General features: G+C 39.7%; 1 protein-coding gene across 1 annotated transcript in view; it reads right to left on the bottom strand.

Moving 5' to 3' along the window:
• LOC126462459 (calcium-activated potassium channel slowpoke) overlaps positions 1–18,695 on the bottom strand; it is a 915,336-nt gene that overhangs the window by 290,955 nt on the left and 605,686 nt on the right. The gene's annotated exons all lie outside the window — the stretch shown is intronic.

Raw genomic sequence — 18,695 nt, 5'->3', positions numbered from 1 at the left:
AGGACCAGTCGGGAATCCTCCACCAAATGTTTGGAGATGGGGTATCTGATGTAGGTGAGAGTTGCAAGTGGCATAACACACCGAATAGGTTCCATCTCCATAGATGCCCATCATCGGCCGTTGTCAACACCTGTTGTCACTTGCAAGAAGGGTGGCAGTTGTAGCATTGGCAGGCAGGCTGTTTGCCAGGCTATTCCTGGGACTGGTAGTGTGAGGCATGCCTGGTCAGCAGCTGAAGGGGACTGTGGAGGGAGAGGAGGAGGGGAGGAGATGGCCGAAAGAGTGAGCGAATATGTGAGAACCCATGTGGTAAGAAGGCTAGTGCATGAGGGGTGGGCCTGCTAGTTTGAGTACAGAAAGTTGATGTTGATGCAGGCTCTGCAACCATGCAAAATTTTGGCCAGATTGAGTCCATTTACTGGGATGGACCTGTAGATTGTGAGGAAGCTTGTGATTGCTTTCCCAGAGTTGACTGTCAACATTATCTTGTACACCTGCATTTTGAACGTTCTGAACATACTCTCAGCTTCCAAACTGGATGCTGGATGGAAAGAGGCAGTAGTCAGATATTCAGTAACACTGTCATTACAAAAATCCTGAAACTTAGGTAACATTAATTGCAGATCCATTGTCAGACACCAGATGGAAAGTGTCCCATTATTGCAAATATGATGGAGACGAAACAGATCATAGGGGCTGTGGTGTTGGTCAACACTGGGCCAGTACACATAACACCACTCTACTGCCTTTATTCTGCACATTCCCCAATGTGCAGTGTGTAGAAACTTCAGTATGCAGGGGCAGAGTGAGGGCAGAATTACAACTAGTCATTCTGATTTGCCTATCAGTTGGGCTATGCTAGTGTCATAACGAAAAATGTCGTGTGCCATGCTGAGTCTGCACACTTTGGCAGGGTGCTCCAGCCAACCTCACTCTACAGCAATCAACATCATTCACAGCAGCAAGTCATGAGCTATTTCTCCTGTTACTTCAAATTTGCATGCCATAACCGGGAATTCACCAAGGGTGTGTCACTGATTGGTGTCTAAGACAAAACACAATGCTTTGTACCAGGTTAACACTACATCTGGACCACAAGGCAAAGTGGGAAAGTGTGTTCAAGTTTGAGTGCTGTGTGATGGGTCTATAACAGATCTTGTAATTATAGTTACTAGGGAATAACACCCACTGTTGCAGCTACTGCACTGTCTTCTCATCAAGTTCCAAGAGGGACCTAATATCAAAATAAGGGGCTTGTGATCAGTGATCAGGTGAATCATGGTACCATTGAGATACATGTGAAACTTCTTGACATTTTATATGATAGGCTACACCAATTTCTGAATTTGTGAATAATTTCAATGATTCGAATTTAATGTTATAGATGCAAAGACAATTGGTTGTTCTGTGCCATTGTAATATTTATGGGACAGCACTGCATAAATGCCATAATCGGAGTCATCAGTGATTAGCATTACACATTTGCTGGACTGAATGTTGCTAAACAAGGGACCAACCTCAGGCACCTTTAAGTTGCAAGGAAGCTATCTGGCAGACCTGTGTCCACATGAAATTAATTCCTTTTTTATGCAACTGATTAAGTCAGAAACAAATATGGGACACACTGGAATTCAATTTCAGATAATAATTAACTATGCTCAGGAATGACTGTAGTCTCTGAGGAGCTGGTAAGTTACAGATTGTGTCCACTTATTCTTGTGTGCATGTGAGCCTTTCTTTATTTAATATACACTGTCTGACAAGGGAAGAACTCAGGGATATAAGTGAAGTACTCAAAAAGCATGGTTGGACATCAATTCTAGCTTTGTACATGTACACTGGGCCTCTGAGAGCCAGGGCTGGAACTGGGGGGAAGATTTGCGATTCGACCCCATCTCCAAATATGGCAACACAAATTTTGTTGTTATGTTAAAGAAGGTTTGACATGATTTAAACATAACACAATTCAGAGGAATATTTGAGGTACACAAAAAATTATAATTGAGATAGAATAAAGAATGAATGTAATTTCTCATTAAATACTAAACATATCTTCACAAATGCAATTAGTTCATGCACTGTGTTCCAAAAAAACACGTGAAGATTTGAGTTTTCAGGGGATCTTATTTTGGGTTATATTGATAAGGTGGAGCAGTGCATGGCTTGTATTCCTGCCATCATGTATTTTACAACCTGTTTTTAATGTACTTCCTTCTCACTACGTCAATTTAAATTACTACTGTCACTGAGTTGCTGCTTGCCTCACCATGAGCAGCATTAGCAGATCATATCAATACATCCCCTCTCATAAAATCTTTGCTTGACCTCTATTAATTCTTGCTCATTGTCTGTTGTAAGTTAGTTAGTCGTAGTTCAGGTTGCGAGTTCGGGTCGGCCAGACAGTTGGAATGCTTCTGGACCACAGTCCGGACTTGCCAGTCGGGAGTTGCACTGCGGCACTAGTGCAATCAGGTTGGAGCAGCAGTGAGGTATGCGTCGACATGGCTCACCTGACCATTGCCACCATGCATCACTTGAGCCGGGCCATGGTCTTGGTGGATCGTTTTGGCTCGCCGATCGTTCATGAGTCAGCTGTGTGTGTGTGTGTGTGTGTGTGTGTGTGTGTGTGTGTGTGTGTGTGTTTGTACTACGAGCTTCGTGGTTCACCAACCCAGGATGTCAACGTTGAGTAGTGTTTTCAACTACCTAAGCCACGTCAATTCTTGTTGTGGTCGTTCGTTTCGGTGGTTTGCTGTTGGCGAGGTTTTCCTGTGAGCAATACCGAGTGTTTCTACTGCTGAAATTTAGTCGCTATGTGGTGCAATTAACTATTTTGCTTGACTACAATTCAAGTGCACCAGTGGAATTTTCTGCCTAGTGGACATTAGTGTTCCAGTTACCTGCCCTGGCCACTAACGTAATTTTAGGCAGCGTCCTTTCCTCACCTGTTGTTGCTGTCCAACATGATGTGTAATTTTGACAGCTAATACATCTCAATTGTGGATTGTCACGTCAGTAACCTTTTCTGTTTGAGTTCTCATGTACTGATTGATGGGAAGCAAGTCATTGTGTCGGTCAGTCCGTGGCTGTCCCCTAGTTGGGTTCCAATGGATCAAGTGTAGTTGGGCTCACCACCTGTCTCACCTAAGTGAACGAGGGCAGACAGACCTCCCTGGAGGCTCCTGAGTGCCACCAGTATTTAATTATCTGTTTTCAGCTACTTAAAATTTAAGGCTTATGGTTTTTTTTTTTTTTTTACTTAAAAATTTTCCAAAATTAATTCTTAATTTTTTCTTTCAAGCTTAAACATTGTGGCCTTCTGCCTTTAAAAGGTTATGGTAATATATTTTAAAATTTTGACACTTAATTGTGGCCTTCTGCCATTGGTATTGCACTTTGCATATGGTTGTTCTATCTGATTTGCCTTGAGGCTTTCCACTTAGGCATGATATGTTTTTTTTATTTATTTTATTTGCCTCTTAGGTGCATTTTATCTTGTTGATTTTTAAGCTTTCTTGTTTTTAAACGTTGTGGCCTTCTGCCTTTAAAGTCTATGGTAACGCATTCTAAAATTCTGAAACTTAATTGTGGCCTTCAGCCATTTGTATTGCACCTTGCATCCGTTTGTTCTATCTACTTTGCTGTGATGTTTTTTTTTTTAAATTATTTTATTGCTATCTTAAGTGGATTTTTATCTTGTTGATTAGTAAGGTTTCTTGTTTGGAGGACTTTAGCTGTGAAAGTGTTGCATTAGGTAAAGGTCCGGCTATGTGTCGCTTTGGCTGTAAAATTTATTAAATTACGATAAATTACAATTAGAAGGTGGAACTGACCTCAACCTATTTGGCCCCTTTCCACAATCCTAATTACCTGTTCTGTCCAGCGAGTTTAGTGGGCGTATCGGGCATCAACTGTTTTGGATAGCCCTTGGCCTAGTGACCATTTGTATACTCATCAGAAGAACTGGTATACTGCAGCTATCTTCAGTACAGGATCAAAATTTAAATACTACACACTTTCTCCAACCCAGGCAAGTTGAGAAAATTGGTTGGTTCTTTTGCATTAGGTGTGGTCTAGAGAGGACTTCAGATGGTTTACAAGAGCACAACTTGTTTGTGTGTAGTTCCTGAGAAAGCTCGGAAAACCATGATTTTTTGGGTACAAAAAGTACAATTTGTGGTGATGGCCACTTCTGCAGATTCAATTAATGGCAGACTGTCAAAAGTTTTGCCGTATATTCCTAAGATATTGTTAGGTAACATTTAAACTTTTATCAGTATCATTATCCATTACTAACAACCAGTGGTTCAAAGTTGTATGAATGCAGTAAAATAAGCACGTAATAACCATTCTGACAAGTAAACGTAGTTTCAAATGACATTGTGGGCACACGGCAAGGGAGCATTGAAAGGTTCGGAGGTCATCAAATTATGTTTATAGTCATAAAATTATTTAATTCGATAGGTAAAAAAATCTACTCACCATGTGGCCACAGAACACACACATAAAAGACTGTTGTGACGGGCAATCTTTCGGAGGCAGATGGGTTGAAGGGGGCTATATGTTTATAATCAGCATTTTTTCACTGGTAAAATTTTATGATGCACTGTCTCTGTATAATGGGCAAGTCACATCTATACAAACATGCCCAAAATGGTATTGCAGTAGCAAAAAATAGGCTATAAAGGGTCTTAATATACCTTATAAGAAAATGACAGCCAAAAATTATGTAAAATTGGGAAGATGGGAAATTAATTAAAATATTCCTAACAGCATTTTTACTCTTTTATGATACAAATCATAAGCTGGGCATTTTCAATGAACTGCAGCGGATGAGTAGAGTCTTGAGAAAAAGTATAAAACAAACAATTGTGTGTTAACTTTATATTATACATACTTATTTGTTGTTTATATGTATCAAAATGTACAAATGTGTCAAAGTATATAAATTAACTGTCAAAACTTTACTGATCTATAGGCTTTGCAGCAGGCAAAGCAGGTGAACCAATGGAAAAATGCCGCCATCAGAGCACAAGAAGATGAATATATTCCTCTTGAAAAGATTTACAGAAAACTGGGGAAACAGCTGCCTCAGGCTTCATTCCATGCACATCACCAAAAATTTTAGCATGCATATATACTCATGCTTTGTTTGTGCTGAAAGAGAGTAGCAGAGAGACAATGATAGTGGAGGGAGTGAAAGAGAGAGGGGACAGTGATGGTGGAAGAGAGAAACTGTCAGTGAAAGACAAACAGAGATGAATGAAGAAGTGGGCTCCAAAGAAAGAGGAAGTGTTGATGATCTTTCCTTTGTGGGGCACCACAGTCAAGTAGAATTTTCTAAAACAAATTTCTATCATTGGATTGTTAGTTTTTAATTGTTTTATGCAATTATGTCAGTTTTATAGCCATTATAAAGTGCATGTCAAAATTTTAAAATATATCTGACCTGTGTGTGACATGTTGTTGTTTGAAAAACATATTTCTGGTCTTATGACCAGTTGGATATTTCACTGTGCACAACATCAGTCATATTACGTATCTTCAATATGAACTCATATCCTGCAATACAATAACTCATCTTATAAGAGCAGAAATATGTTTACAAATATAGACTGGGTACAATAATTTAGAATATTGTGTGTTAAAATGTGGGAATATGTTCACATGAAAAAATTTTTGGTGAGGAAAGTGGAATGAAGATTGAGGCAGCATGTTACCTACTTTTGTGTCGGTCTTTTAAAGAGGAACATATTTGCCTATTATGTGCTTCAACAGAAGCATTATTCCACTGGTTCATACTATGATATTATACATTGCATGAGATATTGCCAACAGAATTCGAGTGAATTAACAGTTGCTCATGGTGTAATAGGTTGAATCAGAGCATACAGTAGCATACACATGTGTATCATCAAGCCGCTATTTACTTATTCAGTATTACAGTACATGTCAACATTTGAGTTCATAATTTTCTGTATCACTAATACAGTGTTTGCTAATTTTTGTTTTCTGTACAAAAGCTAGTGCTCACATTCTGATTTTACACACTTTTGCTCCATCAGTTTCCTTACCATGTAAAAAAAAGGAGCTACTGAAGTTAATTTGTCACAGTGTATCTTCTGTGAAATTTGTTTACTTAGTTTCAGGTATTAAAATATGAGTGCTATTCAGAAAGTAGGGAACGTTTTGCCATTAAAAAAAAAAACAACTAACTACAAGAAATACATTTTACTATATATACCTGAAAGAATGACTGACATACTACTTTTCCACAGTCACCAAACACATTGAGGCACTTATCATAGCATTGGAAAAGCTGTGAAAGACCTTTGTCATAAAATTCTGCCACCTGAGACTTCAGCCAGTGAGTCACGCCTGCTTGGAGTTCTGCGTCGTCATCAAAGCACTGCACTGCAAGCCAGTTCCTCATCTTGGGAAACAAGTGGTGCAAGATCAGGGCTGTAGAGCAGATGAGGGAAAATTTCCAATTTGAATGAATTAAGGAGTTCTCTAGTGTGGTTTTCTGTGTGCAGAAACAAAATTTTGGATGTCAGCTTCCCTTGGTATTTGTTTTGAACTGCTCTTCTAATGCTGTCAAAAGTTTGTCGGTACCAGGCAGAATTTATGGTTGCTCCATGTTCGAGAAAATCAATAAGAAGCACACCTTACCTATCACAAAACACTGTTGCCATCAACTTCCTTGCTGAGAAGGTTTGCAAACATTTCCTTCACTTTTGGGAGGATGTTGTGTGCCCCCACTCCATGGACTGTAATTTTGTCTTGCAATTGATGTGTTTCACCCAAGTCTCATCAGTGGTTACGATTTGATCCAGTAATGAATCACCATGTTTGTGGTAGGCCTCCAGAAATGTCAACGTTGCCCCCATTTGCTGTTCTTTATGGTGCTCTGTAAGCATTTTGGGCACCCATCGTGCACAAAATTTGTGGTAACACAGCTTTCTAGCGACAAAATCAAACAACAAAGTCCATGAAACATGTGGAAAAGAAAGCAAAAGCTCCATTATTGTGAAGTGATGGTTTTCACGAACCATTTCATCAACTTTAGCGACAAGATTGACAGTCACAGTGTTTGGCGTCCACTCTTCTCTTCATCATCAACGTTTGTTCAGCCACTTTTAAACTGAATGCACCAGTTACAGACAGAACATTCACTCATTACTTTGTTTCCATACACTTCTCACAGTTCACGGTAAATTTCCTTAAGTTTTGCTATCAAAAACCGTATCACAAACTGCATCTCATAACTGGCAGAATTTTCGATTGCAGCACACATTTCAAATTTGAAAATAAAAAAAAAAAAAAAAAAAAAAGAACTGATGCACAGAGACGTTCCTGCTGTCACGGATGGATGACAACTGAGCTGCAGAGCATGCACATACCAAAATATACGCGATTGGCATGTGTCTTCAGATGGAAATGTTCCCTGCTTTCTGAATAGCCCTCATAAATAACATTATTTTTCAATGAAACTGGGAAAGACAGGCTGATAACAGATGATGAATGTTAAAGTGCACCCTTATTGCCTTCTAGTTACAAATTGTATGAAGTTGAGAAGAAACTATGTCCACTCTCAAACCCCAGAAGTTTGAGTTTTTGTGATGTTTGAAGTTTGCTGACTCACTATTGTGATCACCAGTTTCAGTTAGGCTAATATTTAATCAATGTGTTTAACAACATAAGAAAACATATACAGAATAGGCTACTTGTTTGCAAGGCTTAGCACACAATTGTGGTTTTTCCTATCAATAGTGTGGTGCATTGTATGCAGAATCATTAATCCTTTAAGTTTAATATATGTATGTTCCCTTACTGTGAAGGTAGTGCAAAGGCTCTGAAGTCATCTCATTCAACCCTGAATGACATGCTAAAAAATTGCCAAAGCTCATGATGTAACAGCATCAGTGCAAGCTATATTTTGTGATACTTCTGGTGTCAACTTTCTTAATAGTCATTATGTTCTACAGTCAACTGATGACAACTAACAATATTTCCATAGAAAGGAAGCAGTAGCACACCTGCCTGATGTGCCCTTGTAAAGATCATGCTTTGCAGTGAATTACTTCCAGCACATTTATTACATTCCAGTGTAAATTCAAAACTACACATTACTGGACACTGCTTTATGAAAAAACATGTTTAATTTAATGCCCTCCGTTAATTCAGAAAACTAGTAACAGCTATTATGATAGATCTTGTATAATGTTTATGACATCAAAATTATTTGGAATGTAGTAAAACAAAAAGAGTCATAAACCATATCTCTGGTTTCTCACTGTGGCTTTGAAAGTACAAATATTCCAGTCACACGAATCATGAATGAGTGTGCAAAGGTTAAATATATCAAGAAAGAATACTAGTGCTCTGACACTTTAATGGAATAGGAGACTGAATATATAGACACACACACACAAACACACACACACACACACGGTGGTTCCTTGATGGTGACCAGGGCAAATATCTCATGAAATAAGCGTCAAATGAAAAAACTACAAAAGAACAAAACTAGTCTAGCTTGAAGGGGGAAACCAGATGGCACTATGGCTGGCCCGCTAGATGGCGCTGCCAAAGGTCAAACGGATATCAACAGCGTTTTTTGTTTTTTTTTATTTTTATTTTATTTTATTTTTTTTTTTAAATAGGAACCCCCATTTTTAATTACATATTCATGTAGTAAGTAAAGAAATATGAATGATTTAGTTGGACCACTTTTTACGCTTTGTGATAGATGGTGCTGTAATAGTCACAAACATATGACTCACAATTTTGGACAACCAGTTGTTAACAGGTAGGTTTTTTAAATTAAAATATAGAATATAAGTACATTTGAACATTTTCTTTCGATTGTTCCAATGTGATACATGTACCTTTGTGAACTTATCTTTTCTCAGAACACATGCTGTTACAGCGTGATTACCTGTAAATACCACATTAATGCAAGAAATGCTCAAAATGATATCCGTCAGCCTCAGTGCATTTGGCAATACGTGTAACAAAATTCCTCTCAACAGCAAGTAGTTTGACTTCCATAATTTTTGCACATACACTGACAATGCACTGACGCATGTTGTCAGGCATTGTCGGTGGATCACGATAGCAAATATGCCTCAACTTTCCCCACAGAAAGAAATCCGGGGACGTCAGATCCGGTGAATGTGCAGGCCATGGTATGGTGCTTCAACGACCAATCCACCTGTCATGAAATATGCTTTCAATACCGCTTCAACCGCATGCAAGCTATGTGTCGGACATCCTTCATGTTGGAAGTACACTGCCATTCTGTCATTCAGTGAAACATCTTGTAGTAACATTGGTAGAACATTACGCAGGAAATCAGCATACATTGCACCATTTAGATTGCCATCCATAAAATGGGGGCCAATTATCCTTCCTCCCATAATGCCGCACCATACAGTAATCTGTCAAGGTCACTGATGTTCCACTTGTCACAGCCATTGTGGATTTTCCATTGCCCAATAGTGTATATTATGCTGGTTTATGTTATCGCTGTTGGTGAATGACACTTCGTCAATAAACAGAATGCGTGCATTCATCGGCCAGTAATTTCTCTTGTGCCCAGTGGCAGAGCTGTACACAATGTTCAAAGTCATTGCCATGCAATTCCTGGTGCATAGAAATATGGTACGAGTGCAATCGATGTTGATGTAGCATTCTCAACACTGATGTTTTTGAGATTCCCAATTCTTGTGCAAATTGTCTGCTACTTATGTGCGGATTAGCCGCAACAGCAGCTAAAACGCCTACTTGGGAATTATAATTTGTTGCAGGTCGTGGTTGACCTTTCACACGTGGCTGAACGCTTCCTGTTTCCTTAAATAACATAAGTATCTGGCAAATGGTCCGGACACTTGGAAGATGTCTGCCAGGATACCAAGCAGCATACATAGCACATGCCTGTTGGGCATTTTGATCACAATAGCCATACATGAACACAATATTGACCTTTTACACAATTGGTAAACAGTCCATTTTAACACGGGTTGTGCATCATGAAGCAAATACCATCTGCACTGGTGGAATGTTGCATGATACCACGTACTATACGTTTGCGACTATTACAGCACCCTCTATCACAAAGCGAAAAAAAATGGTCCAACTAAAACATTCATATTTCTTTACGTACTACATGAATACGTAATAAAAAATTGGGGTTCCTATTTTAAAAAAACACACTTGATATCCATTTGACCTATGGCAGCGCCATCTATCGGGCCAACCATAGCGCCATCTGGTTTCCCCCTTTAAGCTAGATGAGTTTCGATCTTTGTAGATTTTTCATGTGATGCTTATTTCATGAGATATTTGGCCCAGTCACTATCAATGGGCCACCCTGTATATAAAAGTCAACTGGTGCCAACAACTTCATCTAAACAGGTGCTACGATTAAACACCTGAATCATCTGACATAAGACAGAACTGCTTGTATCACAGAATGTGTTTCAGTTGAAAAATTTAACTTACTGAGAGTTTCAATAGCAATGGTAAGTTTATCCAAGTGAGCTGTGATTGATATTGAAATGTCAATCTGAGCATTCCAATGGGTATCAGACATGGAGTATAAAGATCTTCCAACACCTTGTTTCAGAGTTTCCTACCGTTATGAACTTTTACTGTTACTGTGCAGGCTGTGAAAAAGGCCAATCTCATAGAATAAAGTATCTGCTTCTTGGCAACTCTCAGCTACTTATACTCCATATAACAAGGCTCTGATGAGCACATGGAGAGATTTTACAAGAGGATTTCACTGAAGAACATGTGTCTGAGCTCCTTTATATTACCCTTTAACATTACTTCTGCTATCATAACCTTGTCTGCAGAATACCTGTCTGAATTGAGTGTTTCACAAGTATTGATCAAATTAAATGTGCATTAGTAATTCTCATTTTCTAACTGCCCTCTACAAATTCCAAAAATTGTTCATCTATTTTGTTTATATCAGTTTATTTATTGAAGTAAATATAATGCAGGGTGAATGTTGTTTGTTCAATATGATTTGAATCAGAAGCTGAGCAATAATACCTGAATAATGCTTCTCATTTTCTTTCTCTTCCAAGATGGTACGCCTGTCATGATGGGCACAACGAGAAATAAATTCATTCTGAATATCACATGACCAATAATGCACATGTAAAGACTTTTCAGATTCTTTTCGGTCTCTGACCTTGCTAATGTGTTTTGTAATAACTGGATCACAGTGACTCAAGAGTTCAAATATTCTGAGGAAACTTCCATTATTTGGATCTGCAATTTTCTGAGCTGAATCTCTGAATGCCAAGCCTCTTTGACCAAGGCATAATATCGCATCAAGTAACATGCAAAATATTTTCTGTGTACTGGTTTTCCTAAAAATCACCTTGTGATGGAACCAGAAATACCTGACTTCTGAATGATGTTGGTAAACATACAAAACCATAATATTTCACAGCTGCTGCCATATATATTTATTGGAGAAATGTTTTGATAGGATTTCCAAGAACTTTTAAAGAAAGCACTTCTTTGACTCCATCACAATGTGGTTTTAGTGAATGATATCTATAGAAAAAATAGTGCATTTAAGATTACACATGAAATAGAACATAATCCAACTGGCCTGTATGACTCACAAAATGGAAGAACTGAAATGGAAAGAAAGTTTGATTATGCTGGTGCTGTGGTAACGTTCTTTTATTTATTATATGACACAAAAGTTATTTTGCAATAGCAGTCCAACGTATGCCAACTTAGCTCCCTAGGTGATCTGAACCCTTGAGAGAGCTGTGGCCTCCATGTGGCTTGGGCCCCAGGGATTTGAATTTGATATCAGGCCCACATGTACAAACTGTTGTTAACTATGTAAATAATTAATGTTGCAATTTTCTGTAACGGGTAGAATGGCCGACAGAGTGCATCAGTGTTGTTTGTGTTTAGCCTTGTTACCAGGGCTGGTATGGTATATGAGTAGGAAAAGAATCATATGTTAAGTGATCACTGTGAAGGAGACAGAGAGGTTATGCACATGTTGGAGACAGCATTATCAGCACCTGACAGAGTTTGAAAGGGGCCCCATTGTGGGTCTCCAATTGGTCAGCTGGTAGAGTCATATAATATTTAGACTGATGATGTATTCAGACATGACAGTGGCCTGATGTTGTACTGCTACAGAATGTGAGGGCAGGCATATTGATCACCAAGTTTCTTGTCAACCTCATCTGACCACCACAAGGGGGATCACTGTATTGTGCACCAAGCACACAATAACCATTTCACATATGTGTCTGCCATCTGAGAACACATAATGGTCTCACTACAACATTTTGTGTCATCCCATACTATTGGCTCATGGCTACAGCAGCCAGACTGGGAAATTACTATTCCAATGTAGTCTGGCATTAGCCCACAACATCAACAGCTGTATTTGGAGTGGTGCAGTGACTGGGAAGCACGAACTGCTGGTGAATGGCATTGCATTATGTTCAACTTTGAATCACAGTTCTGCATTACGTTGGATGACCATTATCAGTGGGTATGGTCGTGAGCTGGGAAGAGCTCACATTCTTTCATTGTTTGGGAGAGTCATGGCAGTGTTACTACAGGAGTCATGGTGTGTGAAGTTACTGGATATGATTTCAGGTCATGATTAGCAGTGATTGAGAGAACTCTAATGGCATAATCGGATGTCATGGATATCCATGCCCAAGGCAGGATTCGAACTTGCGACTGTAGCAGCTGCTTGGTTCTGGACTGAAGCGCTTAGAACTGCTCGGACACAGCGGCCGGCTGTCTTGGAACTCTTGCATAACCTACTGCAGGTTCAAACATTTCCTTATATTTGTGCAAATCCATTATCCCATTCCTTGAACTGAATCATGGTTGAAATTAGATTCACTTGATCTTTCATTTAGAAACTATAATGCACGTAAGTGGCTATAGGCCAAAATGCTTGTTGTTGCCCAAACATTTAGTACCATCAGGATTGGTTATTGAGCGACATTTTTATACTAACCTTGGACTATGACCTGACCTCACAACATTACTGACTGTCCACTGTCTGTCACCACTCTGCAGATAGGATACTGCACCTGTGGGGAGCCAATGTGCCAGTACTTACAGAGACTTAGGTGTCATAGTCTCAAACTGAAATTCCAACATTGCTCTATTAACTTCCTGCTACAGCTACATCCCATCTGCTGCTGATACTGGCATTGAGAAGATCGTGAGCAACACACTGGTTCCTGTTGCTATTGTCACACAGCTGCCACGGCACACATTATATGTCCTGGTTAGGAACATACAAAACAAGTGATATCATGCAAAGGGCAGCGACAGCATCAATGCCTTGGTGTGCAATCTGGACAGGATTTGATTGCGTTAACTTTTCTGGGATCTTTGACAATGATGTGGAGGAATATTTTTTATAAATTTCACCAACGGTGAACAAAGGGCTTCTGTTCGTCTGTGTCTACCAATGATGAGGCCAGTGGACTGATAACAACAGCTGTAATTAGTGAATCACACTCAATGTATCACTGGTTGACCCAATGCTGGGTATATCAGATGATGACTTTGGTAAGATGTCTTCAGTTGACTGTAGAACATAATGAATATTAAGAAAGTTGACACCAGAAGTATCACAAAATATAGCTCGCACTGATGCTGTTACATCATGGGCTTTGGCAATTTTTTAGCATGTCATTCAGGGTTGGATGAGATGACTTCAAAGCCTTTGCACTACCTTCACAGTAAGGGAACATACATATATTAAACTTAAAGGATTAATGATTCTGCATACAATGCACCACACTATTGATAGGAAAAATCACAATTGTGTGCTAAGCCTTGCAAACAAGTAGCCTATTCTGTATATGTTTTCTTATGTTGTTAAACACATTGATTAAATATTAGCCTAACTGAAACTGGTGATCACAATAGTGAGTCAGCAAACTTCAAACATCACAAAAACTCAAACTACTCAGGTTTGAGAGTGGAAATAGTTTCTACTCAACTTCATACAATTTGTAACTAGAAGGCAATAAGGGTGCACTTTAACATTCATCATCAGTTATCTGACTTGCCTCGCAGTGAAGAACAAAAAATGGTAAACAGACCTCCCAAATCTCATTTACCTTGTCAAAACAAGCAAATGGTTGAGGAGAAGGTGATGACACTGTCGCTGCAGCTGATGAATAATTTTGATTTTATAGTATCTGTAACAGTAATTCCTGCTGTTACTGTAACTGATGTTGCAGCAGCAACTGCTGTTAACACAGCTTTAGAAACAAGATCCGTATCTCACAATGAATAGGTGTGTGTTGAGAAAGTCCTCATTGCCACTTTTCTCTCTAATTTTGGTGTATGTAGAACTCAGTTTATCATAATTCACATTGGAGGTATGTGGAGATGGGGAACAACCAGGCAGTTCCTGTTCTGAATGATGGCTGTGTTCATAAAGTGAACATCGAGGGATATGTAATTTACAGAGCACAGCAACACTCATAAACAGTGTGCAAATAGTTCCAGGAACAATTCAAATCAAAAACTGTACACAGAGGCAAGATCAGAGACTCAAACTTCACCAATGTGTATAAAAGTCCTCAGAGAATAATGAGAACTGCTGGACAAATGTGGGACAGTGATATTTATGGACTCAGTCCTGCCAGTGGGCAGAAACATATGATATGCCTGAGATTGTGGCAGCACTCTCCATGAGAGCAAGCTGCAGATGTGGTATGAAGCCCAAGTATCTCTGACCTTTGTTCCATATCAATACTCAGGCTGTACAAGAAATCTGAATCACTGTTGGCTATTAAAATCCAGCTCATTGTAAACACCACTGAAGACAAAATTTTTTTACATACTATTGTTTTGTTGTTCAGGCATTTACCAATATCACTCTACTTGATTGTTTCAGAACTGTGCATGAGTTTGAGATGTAACCAACAATGTATCATGATGTGACAATACACTTTCCACACAATATGTATAGATTTGTGTACCTCCAGCTTGTCACCTTAATGCATGCCTCCTTTTGGTGCTACTAATCTGGGTAACCTGAGTGTGAATATTTGAGAAATATTAAATCACAAATGAGCATTATATCAAAACTCACTACATTAGTAAGATTCTTTTATTATACTTCTTTAGATTTGACACACATCATAAAAAGTAACAGTTTTCTGAACAGGAATGGGAATACTGTCTAATACCAAATACCAATCATCAGTTTAAACCAAGGAAAGTATCAGACATTGTTACCCTAAAAACAAAGATGTGTGACTTACCAAACGAGACCTACTAAATACATATATACAGATATGTCTGCTTGTGTTGGTATATGTGCGGATGGATATGTGTGTGTGTGTGTGTGTGTGTGTGTGTGTGTGTGTGTGTGTGTGTGTGTGTGTGTGTGTATACCACTCCCTTTTCCCCCCTAAGGTAAGTCTTTCCACTCCTGGGATTGGAATGACTCCTTACCCTCTCCCTTAAAACCCACATCCTTTCGTCCTTCCCTCTTTCCTGATGAAGCAACCGTGGGTTGCGAAAGCTTGAAATTTGTGTGTGTTTGTGTGTTTTTTATTATGTCTATCTACCAGCACTTTCTCATTTGGTAAGTCACAGCATCTTTGTTTTATATATATATTTTTCCCACATGGAATATTTCTTTCTATATATATAATCTGGCAATCAAGATATCCTTAGTTACATGAAAATTAAATAATTTTATCAGAAATGTCTTCTGCACTGCAGTGGAGTATATACTGTGTAACAAAACCTCCTGACAAATCATAAATGTATGCTGTGCCTGAGAGAAAGTATATGGCATGGAACTGTGGAATGATGTTTCCATCCTATAGTTGTGCATACACTGTGACAAAACTTACTAATAGATTGAAACTGTGTGCTGGTCCAGAACTAGAAACTGGGTTATTGCCTGCCTTTTCTATCTTATTCTTTCTCACATGAGTGTTTGGATACCAAGAAAAACCACTATATAAATGTGAAATAGAAGAGAGATATTGGAAGACTGAGTCTTCATTTCAGGGCAGAACAGTTTATAAGAGCGCTAAGCATGATATGCAAGTGTTTGTATCTGAGTGCTGGACTGGTATACAGTTTCAGTGCATTAGAAAGTTTCAGGATAATAAATCTGGTCTCCCCACCAGATAAGCATGCCTCCTTTCCACGTTGTTTAACTAGCTCTGTTTGTGCTAGTTTCAATGTGTCTGTCAACAATTTTGCACGCTATGCGTCTGTCACGTGTTTTCATTGAAGGGACATTTTAAGCACTCACTTGAACTTATACCAGTAAAATGCAGGCTGTAATATTCTTTGTAATCAATTGTTCATAGAAAATAAACATTTGAATGATACATAAAATGCTCACACAATTTTGTATTATTTCACTTGACTTGTCCTATATTACTAGCACCCCCTTTGTACATATATTATCAACACGACCAAATAAAAAATCAAATCAAATCAAACTCATTAACCAAATGCTGTGTCTTGTTTTTTCATCTTATTCTTTCAACAACATATGTTGACCTGTGTTGCATTTTATTTAATTACACACATTATGCCTAGTAAATAAAATGATAAAAGTGAAGATAAGTAAACATACTTAGTTACAGACTCAGTTCCAATATTTCAAAATTTATTTGAAAAAGCAGATATAATGCAATTAAGTCTACTTGCCAAACAATAATCTGTTTTCAGCCTCTCCACCTGGCTTCATATTTCATCTTATGGAAGAACTGAAGCTCAAGCAAAAAATTGTGAAACTATATAATTGTGTGTTATGGCATCTACCTTAGGTTGATGGAGTATTACCTCCATAATAATAAGAGAAATTAAGAATCACATTAACACACTGCTCCACATAAATAAAAATCAGACTCTATGTGGGAATCATCAACACAAAGTTACTCAAGTCATGAGTCTAGATCCCCTTCTAATATTAACATACATAAGTGATCTATAAATGACACTAAACAGCTTCTCCAAAATAGCAATTTCTGTAGACGACATGGATGTGCTAATGAAATTAATAGAATTATCAATATCAGAAACAGAAATAATGGAAAATCCAGGATGTAATGATATTGCAAGATCATAAATAATCAAACTGTACCACAGATAATAATTTCATAAGAATTTCAAAAATACACTCCTGGAAATTGAAATAAGAACACCGTGAATTCATTGTCCCAGGAAGGGGAAACTTTATTGACACATTCCTGGGGTCAGATACATCACATGATCACACTGACAGAACCACAGGCACATAGACACAGGCAACAGAGCATGCACAATGTCGGCACTAATACAGTGTATATCCACCTTTCGCAGCAATACAGGCTGCTATTCTCCCATGGAGACGATCGTAGAGATGCTGGATGTAGTCCTGTGGAACGGCTTGCCATGCCATTTCCACCTGGCGCCTCAGTTGGACCAGCGTTCGTGCTGGACGTGCAGACCGCATGAGACGACGCTTCATCCAGTCCCAAACATGCTCAATGGGGGACAGATCCGGAGATCTTGCTGGCCAGGGTAGTTGACTTACACCTTCTAGAGCACGTTGGGTGGCATGGGATACATGCGGACGTGCATTGTCCTGTTGGAACAGCAAGTTCCCTTGCCGGTCTAGGAATGGTAGAACGATGGGTTCGATGACGGTTTGGATGTACCGTGCACTGTTCAGTGTCCCCTCGACGATCACCAGTGGTGTACGGCCAGTGTAGGAGATCGCTCCCCACACCATGATGCCGGGTGTTGGCCCTGTGTGCCTCGGTCGTATGCAGTCCTGATTGTGGCGCTCACCTGCACGGCGCCAAACACGCATACGACCATCATTGGCACCAAGGCAGAAGCGACTCTCATCGCTGAAGACGACACATCTCCATTCGTCCCTCCATTCACGCCTGTCGCGACACCACTGGAGGCGGGCTGCACGATGTTGGGGCGTGAGCGGAAGACGGCCTAACGGTGTGCGGGACCGTAGCCCAGCTTCATGGAGACGGTTGCGAATGGTCCTCGCCGATACCCCAGGAGCAACAGTGTCCCTAATTTGCTGGGAAGTGGCGGTGCGGTCCCCTACGGCACTGCGTAGGATCCTACGGTCTTGGCGTGCATCCGTGCGTCGCTGCGGTCCGGTCCCAGGTCGACGGGCACGTGCACCTTCCGCCGACCACTGGCGACAACATCGATGTACTGTGGAGACCTCACGCCCCACGTATTGAGCAATTCGGCGGTACATCCACCCGGCCTCCCGCATGCCCACTATATGCCCTCGCTCAAAGTCCGTCAACTGCACATATGGTTCACGTCCACGCTGTCGCGGCATGCTACCAGTGTTAAAGACTGCGATGGAGCTCCGTATGCCACGGCAAACTGGCTGACACTGATGGCGGCGGTGCACAAATGCTGCGCAGCTAGCGCCATTCGACGGCCAACACCGCGGTTCCTGGTGTGTCCGCTGTGCCGTGCGTGTGATCATTGCTTGTACAGCCCTCTCGCAGTGTCCGGAGCAAGTATGGTGGGTCTGACACACCGGTGTCAATGTGTTCTTTTTTCCATTTCCAGGAGTGTATTTTAAACACAACTCAGTCTTAAATGTTCACTCTGCAAATCTCAAACAATTCTTTATTAAAAACAGTGAAATATATAAAGAGAAG

This window comes from Schistocerca serialis, chromosome 1, assembly GCF_023864345.2.
Source record: "Schistocerca serialis cubense isolate TAMUIC-IGC-003099 chromosome 1, iqSchSeri2.2, whole genome shotgun sequence".
NCBI lineage: Eukaryota > Metazoa > Arthropoda > Insecta > Orthoptera > Acrididae > Schistocerca > Schistocerca serialis.
Note: the sequence above shows the minus strand (reverse complement) of the source record. Positions and strands in the feature narration are given on the sequence as shown.